Here is a 9,388-nt window from a genome sequence, read left to right as displayed (position 1 = left end):
GCATTGGTTATCTTGCGGGGCCAAAAAGTAAGCGATAGTTTGCTTAGACGTCCCAGCCAGATAATTTAAAAAGAGAGTTCTTTCGAGCCAGATAATTTAATGAGGATATATCTCCCAACTTTAAAAAGAGAGTTCTTTCGAGCCAGATAATTTATTTTGAATTTTGAGCAAAAGTTCTTTAGCGTTAATGGGATCTTTCCAGAAAATAATGTTAGGAATGTCTAAATATTTTCCTACAATTGCTTTATGTTGAATATGCATAATGTTGACAATATCAACGCGTTTTTTCCTTGTTCGTTCCAAACTCGTTCTTCTATTTTTTTATCATTTTTAGAAAAAAATGACAGAAGCACATACGCATGCTTGACCGAACCCAGATTACGACTTTTCAGTATAATAATATATATATATATATATATATATATATATATATATATCCCTTCTATACCTAATTCTCAATCCAAATCAAATTCTCAAATTCCCCGTTGTATGTCTGGTAATTCAATTCTCAAAGGAAAAGGAAAAACCATTGTTATGGCAGTGAAAGACACCTTCTACCTATCCCACGGATCGCCGACGCTGAGCATCGACGAGTCGCTTCCGGCCAGAAAATTCCTCCAGTCGTGGAAAGAAACGGTGTATTCTCAGAAACCCACCTCCATCCTCATCATCTCCGGCCACTGGGACACCGCTGTCCCCTCCGTCAGCTCCATTTCCGGCCGCTACAGCACCATCTACGACTTCTACGGCTTCCCCAGATCCATGTACCAGATCAAGTACCCCGCCCCCGGCTCCCCCCACCTCGCCAACCGCGTCAAGCAGCTGCTGACCTCGACGGGCTTTGGACGCGTCGACGTGGACACCAAGCGGGGGCTGGACCACGGCTCCTGGGTCCCGCTCATGTTGATGTACCCGGAGGCAGACATCCCAGTTTGCCAGCTGTCGGTCCAGTCGGGGAGGGACGCCACTTATCACTACAACTTGGGGAAGGCGCTGGCCCCACTGAGGGACGAGGGTGTTCTTATAGTGGCGTCAGGCAGCGCCACCCACAACTTGGGGGCGATGAGGAAGACCAAGAACAATGAGGTCTTCCCTTGGGCTCGCGAGTTTGACACGTGGCTCAAGAGGGCTCTTCTGGAAGGAAGGTACGAGGATGTGAACCAGTGGGAGAAGAAGGCGCCGCATGCGAAAACGGCGCACCCTTGGCCGGACCACCTTTACCCGTTGCATATCGTGATGGGGGCTGCTGGTGCGGACGTAAAGGCTAAGCAAATCCACGACAGCTGGGACCTCGGTGCTGTTTCGTACGCAGCCTACCAGTTTACATCACCTTGAACTTGAGCTTGAGGTTGATCTTGAACTACCAGTTGCCGCTGATTAACTATATATGTCAAATAAATTGCTGTTATATTATGAATTTCATCACGAATTCATTGAATGTGTAGTAGTGAATATTGTATTAAGGATTAATGAGAGATTGTTTTCCTGTTTAATTTCTCCATGGTTCTTGATAGGATTTTTATCACTGTAGGGATAAAACATTTTAAAAATACTTGCAAGAGTACAAGATTGTTGTATTATAGCACCTCAAGCAAGGTCATTTTTCATAGGAATTGAATGAATAATTTGTATTTAAACTAATTCTCAATTAATTACTTGAAACAAGATTTTGGAAAAGGTTGATTTTGTGACTTAAAATATTAAAAACGAATTTAAATTAAAAACAATCAACCAGAAACCAATTTAAAGAAACACTAAAGTTTTGCCGTCACCTTAACAATCCTACCCAATTTTACCCATTACTTATGATTTTCTACATACATACTTTGAATGTTAGGTTTTCCTAATATATATACATTCTACCTAGAATCTCCAACATAGAACGTATATCTGACATGCAACCTGTCCGGACGTTTGGATCAAATATGAACATGAAAGACTCATTAAGTTTTATGAAAATTCTTTGAAAAACCATGCAACCCTTAAGACTTGATGTTCATCCTAAGTGAAATTACAATTATAAACCACAAGAAGCCAACGTCAATTTCAGGGAACTTTCTGACCAAAATTGCATCAAATTACTTTTCTAAATATCCTAATGGTCACGAATCACTAAGACACTTAGATAGTTTAAAACGGTGATTAATAATTCAAAACATGCATGCATAATATCATAAGTAAATTGAAAAGAAACTACATATTCTTGCTAAGGATCAAGGTTTCGCCCTAGCCAAAAAAACTAGCTATGAACAATCATAAAATAAAATATTATTAAGAACAAGCATTATTTATACTACTACAAAATAAAACCCTATGTTGCATCGGACTATCTCGGACTGGACTAGCTTCAGGGACTAAGCTGGATTAGCTTGGACTAGACTAAACAGGACTAACTTAGTGAAGCGTTTGATGCAATATCGGTTTAGAAGTAGGATAATAAAAATAATAAAAATAATTATTTTTTTTCTTTTACTATTTCTTTTTCCTGCTTAAAACCTCTCATCCCTCTCCTTTTTTTCCTGTCCAAACTCCATAGATTCCAATCACAGCTTTTCCTTCATTTCAATTGATAAAGCTTTCCGTCCAAATTCCACTACTTGCAACCACATCTTTCTCCTCCATCTGAATCGATAAAGCTCCCAAAACACAAACAATCAGAAACTCAATTTCAATCAAAATCGAAATTGCAATTGCGTTCCTTGTATACCCAACGACACTCTGATTTGAGCAGGACGAGGAATAAGAGGGAGAGGACGTGATCTGGGTTGGGTCGTGCAGATCAACTTGGCATATAGGTTGGGTCATGCAGTCGGCTTGGCATCTAGTAGGACGAGGAAAGAGAGGGAGATGACGTGATCTGGGTTCAGGGTGAGGAGAGAGGGAAAGGACACAAGCATTAGTGAGAGACCGAGAGCAAAGACAAGACGCGAGAGCAGAGAGAGAGAGGGAGAGGGAGAGATAGAGAGATGAGGAACGGTGAATGAGACAACGTTGTGAGGAATGAGTTCTTAGCAATCCCATGGTTCAACGTCGGACTAATTTGGACGACTTAACGAGGCCCGTAGTCCACACGAGTCCGGGCTAGTCTCATTTAAGTTAGTCCCCAAGCATACCAAACATGAGACAATAATCCTAGCCAGTCCAATCCCACTTAAGAAGGTGAAACAAACACACCCTAAAAGGTCTTAGATTAAAACTAGGAAATATAATAAAATAATAAAACAGAAAATAAAAGGTTTCTTATTTAAACTGAAATTCGGACTTCTTAGAAAATCAGACTTTTGACTAACCAAATCAACTTCGATTTGGTCCCAAAAGGTCTTTTTTGAAAGCTGAAGACGTCCCCTACAAATCCTCAGAAGGAATCTTCCTTAAAATATGCCATCTTGACTTCCAAAATACCCAAAGTGTTCAGAAACGTCAATCTGGGAAGGCTGCGCGCTGGGCATTTATTTCATTGCCACAGTTAAACGGTTTGGTAGAAAAATCTGAAACCTTAATACAATCATCTTAAAAAACTCACGAACATCCTCCAATTGGAATCACTTCAAAATTCGTCCGTTTGATTACTTTTCGCTCAAGAGGAAATCGATTATCCTACATTGAAAATATAATTTAAAGCATTAAAATCTCACCAAAAGTAATCAAACGGTGTAGCTCAAATTATGATATGAAGCTTCAAGTTTAAAAGGCCGTACAGCCTCATGGTTAATTTCATGGACCATTATCTTGTCTGCCCTCCGTAATCCAGTTATGACCAATTGACAATTCATCAGTTGGCAGGCAACTGATTTGTTTTTAGTTTTTTCGTGTTCATTTTTGTGGTTGTGATATAAAAAAGTATATGAGAAAATGAGGAATGAACAACAGAACGGACGAAAACAAAATATTGGAATTGAAAAAAACGAAGACCACAACGGGTGGTCTTAAATTGCATTGATTGGGTATATAACACAATATATCCAAGCTATGTTGAAAGAAGAAATGAAGAAACACTGAGCCATTTGAAGATTGAAGATGAATCGCTCATCAAGAAAACTTATTTCTTCCTACCTTATAATCCACTTAAAAGCGAAATTAATTGACTTCTACATTCAATATACCTCGAATTTCGTGACCTATACAATCTAATCCAACGTTAGGCACTAAATGAGGTCCTAAAGTAGACAATTTGCTATCATAACGAATGCACCTTAGAGATAGAGTTGGATAACAAGTCCTTTTGATCTAAAGCAAAAGGTTATGTTGTGCTTGACTGTGGCAACAGGTAGAGTAAAATTCTCCATAGCCTCTCCAAGCCCGAAAGAGGTAGATAACAGTGATTTGCCACCAGTTATCTCTTTTTTTTTTTTTTTTTTTTTTTTAAAGCAAAAGGTTATGCAACATCCTTCTACATGAATAATATACATGATAATCATTTCATATGTTTATTTAATACTGCTGCTTACCAACATTTAGTTATAGTATCGCAAATTAAATACACCATGTGCTTATTTATCCCAAATGAACCAAAGCGGCCTATATGAAATGAGTCATGACCAACAGCATTTTTTAGCACAAAACAAATCAATGGCAGTGAACACACCTATAAAATCCCCCAATCTTCTCAAATGAATGAACAACTCGTCTGTTCGCTTGCTATACAAGAAACAAAGTAAGAAACCTACTGTTCTCTCTTCTGTGAGAGTCTTTCTCTCATCTTGTGAGAGTATTTCTCACTGTTGTGTGAATGCTTTCAACTTTCACCAATCCACTTGGTCCTAGCTATGACCAAGGTTGGTGGCAGTCCCAGATTTTTCTTCTCTATTTTCTTTCTTTTCTTTATCTTCCCATTGTTTGCAATTTTACCTGTCCCGTTTCTGTCCAGATTTTCATATCACGCCATCATGTCTCTTCTTGCCGTTGATTTCGCCATATTGAACCCCAAATCCGAATCACTTGTTTCCCCCATCTCCCTCAGTCCATCGACTCCATCATTTCATCAGTTGGTTCAGTCATCTTTCCATCCATCCTCATATTTGATCAACTACTGTGTGTTCTTTGCGATTTGCCGTAGATTTATGGGAGAGTGTATAGAGCTTTGACTCAAGTGTTCGCACCACCACCTTTGCTGGCTATAATTTAATTGGTTGGGAAAACAACTTTAATTGGGTAAACAATTTAATGCTTTCTATAATTCCTAATATATTTAGGACAACTCATCATGGGCTGAAAAAACCAACATATGTCATTTCAGGGTTGTTTCCTCTAGGCTTGTGTTCCGTGGATTCAGTTCTTCATCATCCATGCCTAAATACAACCAAAACAAGACACGAAAATACACAGAAAATGCAATCCAATACATATTTTCCTGTGTTGGATATATCCGTAAAAATGCAAGTATGGTGCCTTTTTCATGGACAAATTGACTGGGTTTAGCTATAGATGACCATTCGTGTGACACATTACTTCAAATTGGGGCAAAAGTAAAGCACGTATTTCCTAAAAAATTCATCCTCTTGATATTCTCCTAAACCACTTGAGGCTTCAACTTTGAGCTCTCTCAGGCCCTCTCATGTCGTTCCTCAATCACTTTACCATGAACGTGAGGTCGGTGACAAGCATCAGACAAGAGAATTCTCTTCCCTGTGTGCGAGCCATTATCTTGTCTCTGCAGATTCTCACTCTTTCACTGGGATTTCGATTAGTATTCATATGGGGCTTGACTTGGGTGTGATTTTGACGGTTTATGTACTCCATGTCAATGCAAAAACATTGTGCAAATTGATGGAAAATCCTAAATATTTGACGAATCAAGGTATATAGCAAATTTCTATACCAGCCGAAGGTTCTTGAACATACTTGTCCTTTGTACAGTAGAATAGTCACTGGAAAATCTCTGTGCAGGCAAGAAAGTCGGTACAAAACTGCAACGCATTGAGCAGTTGCTTAATTGCTTATGTTACTCAAATCTTCCACACCCTAATGGTTCCATCAATCGATGAACTTATCATGCAGTTGTCCTTTGGGTGATAATTGACACTTGTGACCTGTAAAAGAAAATTCAACCAACTTTTGGTTAACATAGTATTCCAAACCAGTCATTACATGGAAAACAAAACTTGAAAATTTTCACATGATGAATGTTGCAACACAATCCTCGACGAAGTTTGCTTTGGGATCACAGAATAGTCCTGTGAGGTAAACTTTGACTATTTCACAATTTGGTCTTTTGAGTTTGTGTTTTCTTTACCATTTCACGTAAAAAACAAATACATTATTAAGGTACCCTGCAAGCAACAGCCCTTAAGAAGTTATTTTTGGAATTTGCTCAGGGGAGATAGCAATAATTTTTTATGAGGTTTCCAACTTCCCACAGATATGTAGCAGTGATGAACTGAAGAAGCTCCCCAAGCTCTAAAAGGACAGTCTGATTAATTCTATTTGAGGGAAGCATTTCGTAAGAGGGAGGACCAACCTCCACGATGTTGTCTACTCTATGACAATAAATCGGAACAAAAAGGACGACATTTAAGTATGTACCAGTTCGCAACATACAGAAAGAAAAAGCTTTACCAAAAGCTAACACAATTGAAGAGCAAAAAATATAGGGAAAGTTAAAAAAGAAGAGCAATTAACAAGGAAACACAAAGAAATAAACCTTATTCTTATGATGAAGACGTATCAAAACTGAAACAATATGATGAAAGACAACTTCTTATTCTTATATCTGTTGACAATCTTGTTCAATTAGGATGGATTAGTCACAGGTACAAATTTTATACACATAAAACAGGAAGAGACACTACGAGCATTCAACATCTACATTATTTTAAAAGTAAAAACACAGTGATTGGAAAAGAAAAATAAGCTTTACCACTGACGAATGTGCTCTGAAACTTGTTGCCACCGATGCATCTACCAGACCCCAGAAGAAAATGGAACCATCCTCCAACCCACCAGTTACATGGGCATCGGTATTGGTAAGGCAGCAGTCCAATTTGGTACAGAAAAATAACCAATGAAAATGATAAGAACTTGTGAACAATGAGAGTAGAACTTACGTAGTACCCTGTGTCAAATATTGCAAGGTCACCACAGGATACGGAGAAATGATGATCAAAAGAGCTGAGAACACACATGAAGGGGATGGTATAGTAATAAAAATCGCAAAAGCAGTCGCGCTACACAGCTGCATATTACAAGTGTGTCCTTTGTATTCTTGAAGTAATTCACCAGATCATAAGAAAGAATTAGTGAAAGGTGCCTGCGAGCAAATTAAGCAAAATTACAAATCTACAGTAAGTAAAATCAAATGTGTACATATCAATCAGATGTAAAATTGAATATAAACAGCCGGTGAGTATGCAGTTACCATCATTTGACATTGAGATGCAGTTTACAGGTCGCCTCCAGTCATCGGATAGTTCTCTATAGAATACAACATTAATCATCACTGCGGTAAGCTCCTGAAAAAGATTTTCACAGAATTTTGTTCACAAAGTAACCAAGTAATATAGCTGAAATAAAAACATATGGGTTTAATCTCTGAATTTTCAGGGCAATATAACAATGTTACCTCCCAGTACGCATGTCAACTGTTCGAACAGTTCCATCAACACGCACCAATAATTTTGGTCTTTGTCAAACAAACAGACATTACGCTATCTGTAAATGTGTCAATTATCTGAACCGGTTCAATGCTGTGAGACCTGCAGTCCCAAGCACACAACGACTGATCGAAACCAGCGGAGACAAACGAGAATTGAAATTTGATGTTAAAACTGTTGAAGCCTGCAAATGTTCATGAAGCAATTGCTCTTACTGTTCAATTGGACAACAAGCACTCTGACTCAAAAGTTTATCCTCCTAAACCAGCCCCATTGATTAAGCCCCAACCTGTAATCACTACCCCTACTGCACACACTATGCCTTGGGTGGGTAACTTGGATATTAAGAAACTATCTCCAGAGGAGATTCAAAGGAAGAGGGAGAGGGGTGAGTGCTGGTTTTGCACTGATAAATGGTTTAGAGGACATAAGTGTCGGCTAAAACAACTTTTGATGCTAGATGTGGTTAATGATGAATTACCTGATGGCGAATCTGTTGAGTTACAACCTTAGCTAGTGAATGTGCATTTTATGGTACCAATGCTAGACAAACCATTCAAACAATGAAAGGGGATGGTGTAATTAATGGTCAATCTGTGAAAATTATCTAGGATTCTGGAAGTACACACAACTTCATAGATTCCAAGTTATTGAAGGAGTGGGGGCAGCAAGTTCATCCTACCAAGCATTTGAGGTGATGATAGCTGATGGAGGAAAGGTTAAGAGCTCAGGGTGTTGTAAATCACCTTCTCTCACTATAGGAGGCTATAATTGTGCAGTAGATCTTTACACTCTGCCTTTGGGTGGTTGTGATATTGTTTGGGCTTCAGTGGCTTTCCTCAATTAGTCCTGTTCTTTGGGACTTTCAATTGCTGACTATGGAGTTTGTAAAGGACAATCAACAGTTTAAGTTACGTCATAGTCCCACCACAGTACCCTTAATTCAAGAAATTTCTCTGCCGCACTTCGATAAAGACATTTACAATTCCAACTTGGGATTGTTTTTGTATTCCATGGAAGGAGAGAAGATTGAAGCTAGTGATCTCACTTAGTCTCAACTGCAGGAATTACAATGCTTACTGGGAAATTTTGAAGAAATCTTTGTGTTGCCCTCTAAACCACCACCTTCTAGAGCTCATGATCATCACATTCCATTGGTATGCCACCAAATATCAGACCATACCACTATGGTCTCTTACAGAAAACAGAAATTGAGAAAGCAGTTCAAGAAATTTTAGAAATTGGGTTTATAAGACAAAGTCACAATCCCTTTTCATTCCCAGTGCTTTCAGTGAAAAAGGAGGGAACATGGAGGATGTGTATTGACTATAGAGAGCTTAATGCTCTTACCATCAAGGATAAGTATCCTATTCCACAGATTGAAGACTTGCTGGATGAATTGCATAGGGCCATTTACTTCTCAAAGCTTGATCTGAGGTCTGGTTATCACGATATATTGATGAATAAAGAAAGCATTGCCAAAACTGCATTTAGGACTTGATGTGGTAGAAACTAACACACAAATTAAACCCTATAAATTATGCAATCGTAGTATGAGCAAGTAGGGATCGTTCTATTCTGGGGACTAGAAGAGATGCTAATCAACACAAACTAAACTTATAAAACTGAAAACTAAGTTAAACTAACAACAAAACAATGAGGGGGGAAGTTTTTGGATGAATTCTGACTTAAAACGAAACAAATTAAGTTTGGTACGAAAATTGGGTGAAAGGCTAGCTAGAGGATTCTTCTCCACACATGAACCATATGCATACAAATCAATTTTCAGTTATTATTCT

General features: G+C 38.5%; 1 pseudogene across 1 annotated transcript; it reads left to right on the top strand.

Annotated features, from left to right (window-relative positions):
- The first annotated feature begins 445 nt into the window (after positions 1-445).
- On the top strand, positions 446-1,493 carry LOC137745353 (extradiol ring-cleavage dioxygenase pseudogene; annotated as a pseudogene). Its single transcript, XR_015956226.1, has one exon. The product of XR_015956226.1 is annotated as an extradiol ring-cleavage dioxygenase pseudogene (transcript).
- Positions 1,494-9,388: the final 7,895 nt, after the last annotated feature.

Source organism: Pyrus communis, chromosome 15, assembly GCF_041283825.1.
Source record: "Pyrus communis isolate YQ-2024b chromosome 15, ASM4128382v1, whole genome shotgun sequence".
In the NCBI taxonomy this organism is placed as follows: Eukaryota; Viridiplantae; Streptophyta; class Magnoliopsida; order Rosales; family Rosaceae; genus Pyrus; species Pyrus communis.
This window is presented reverse-complemented; position numbering and strand designations above follow the sequence as displayed.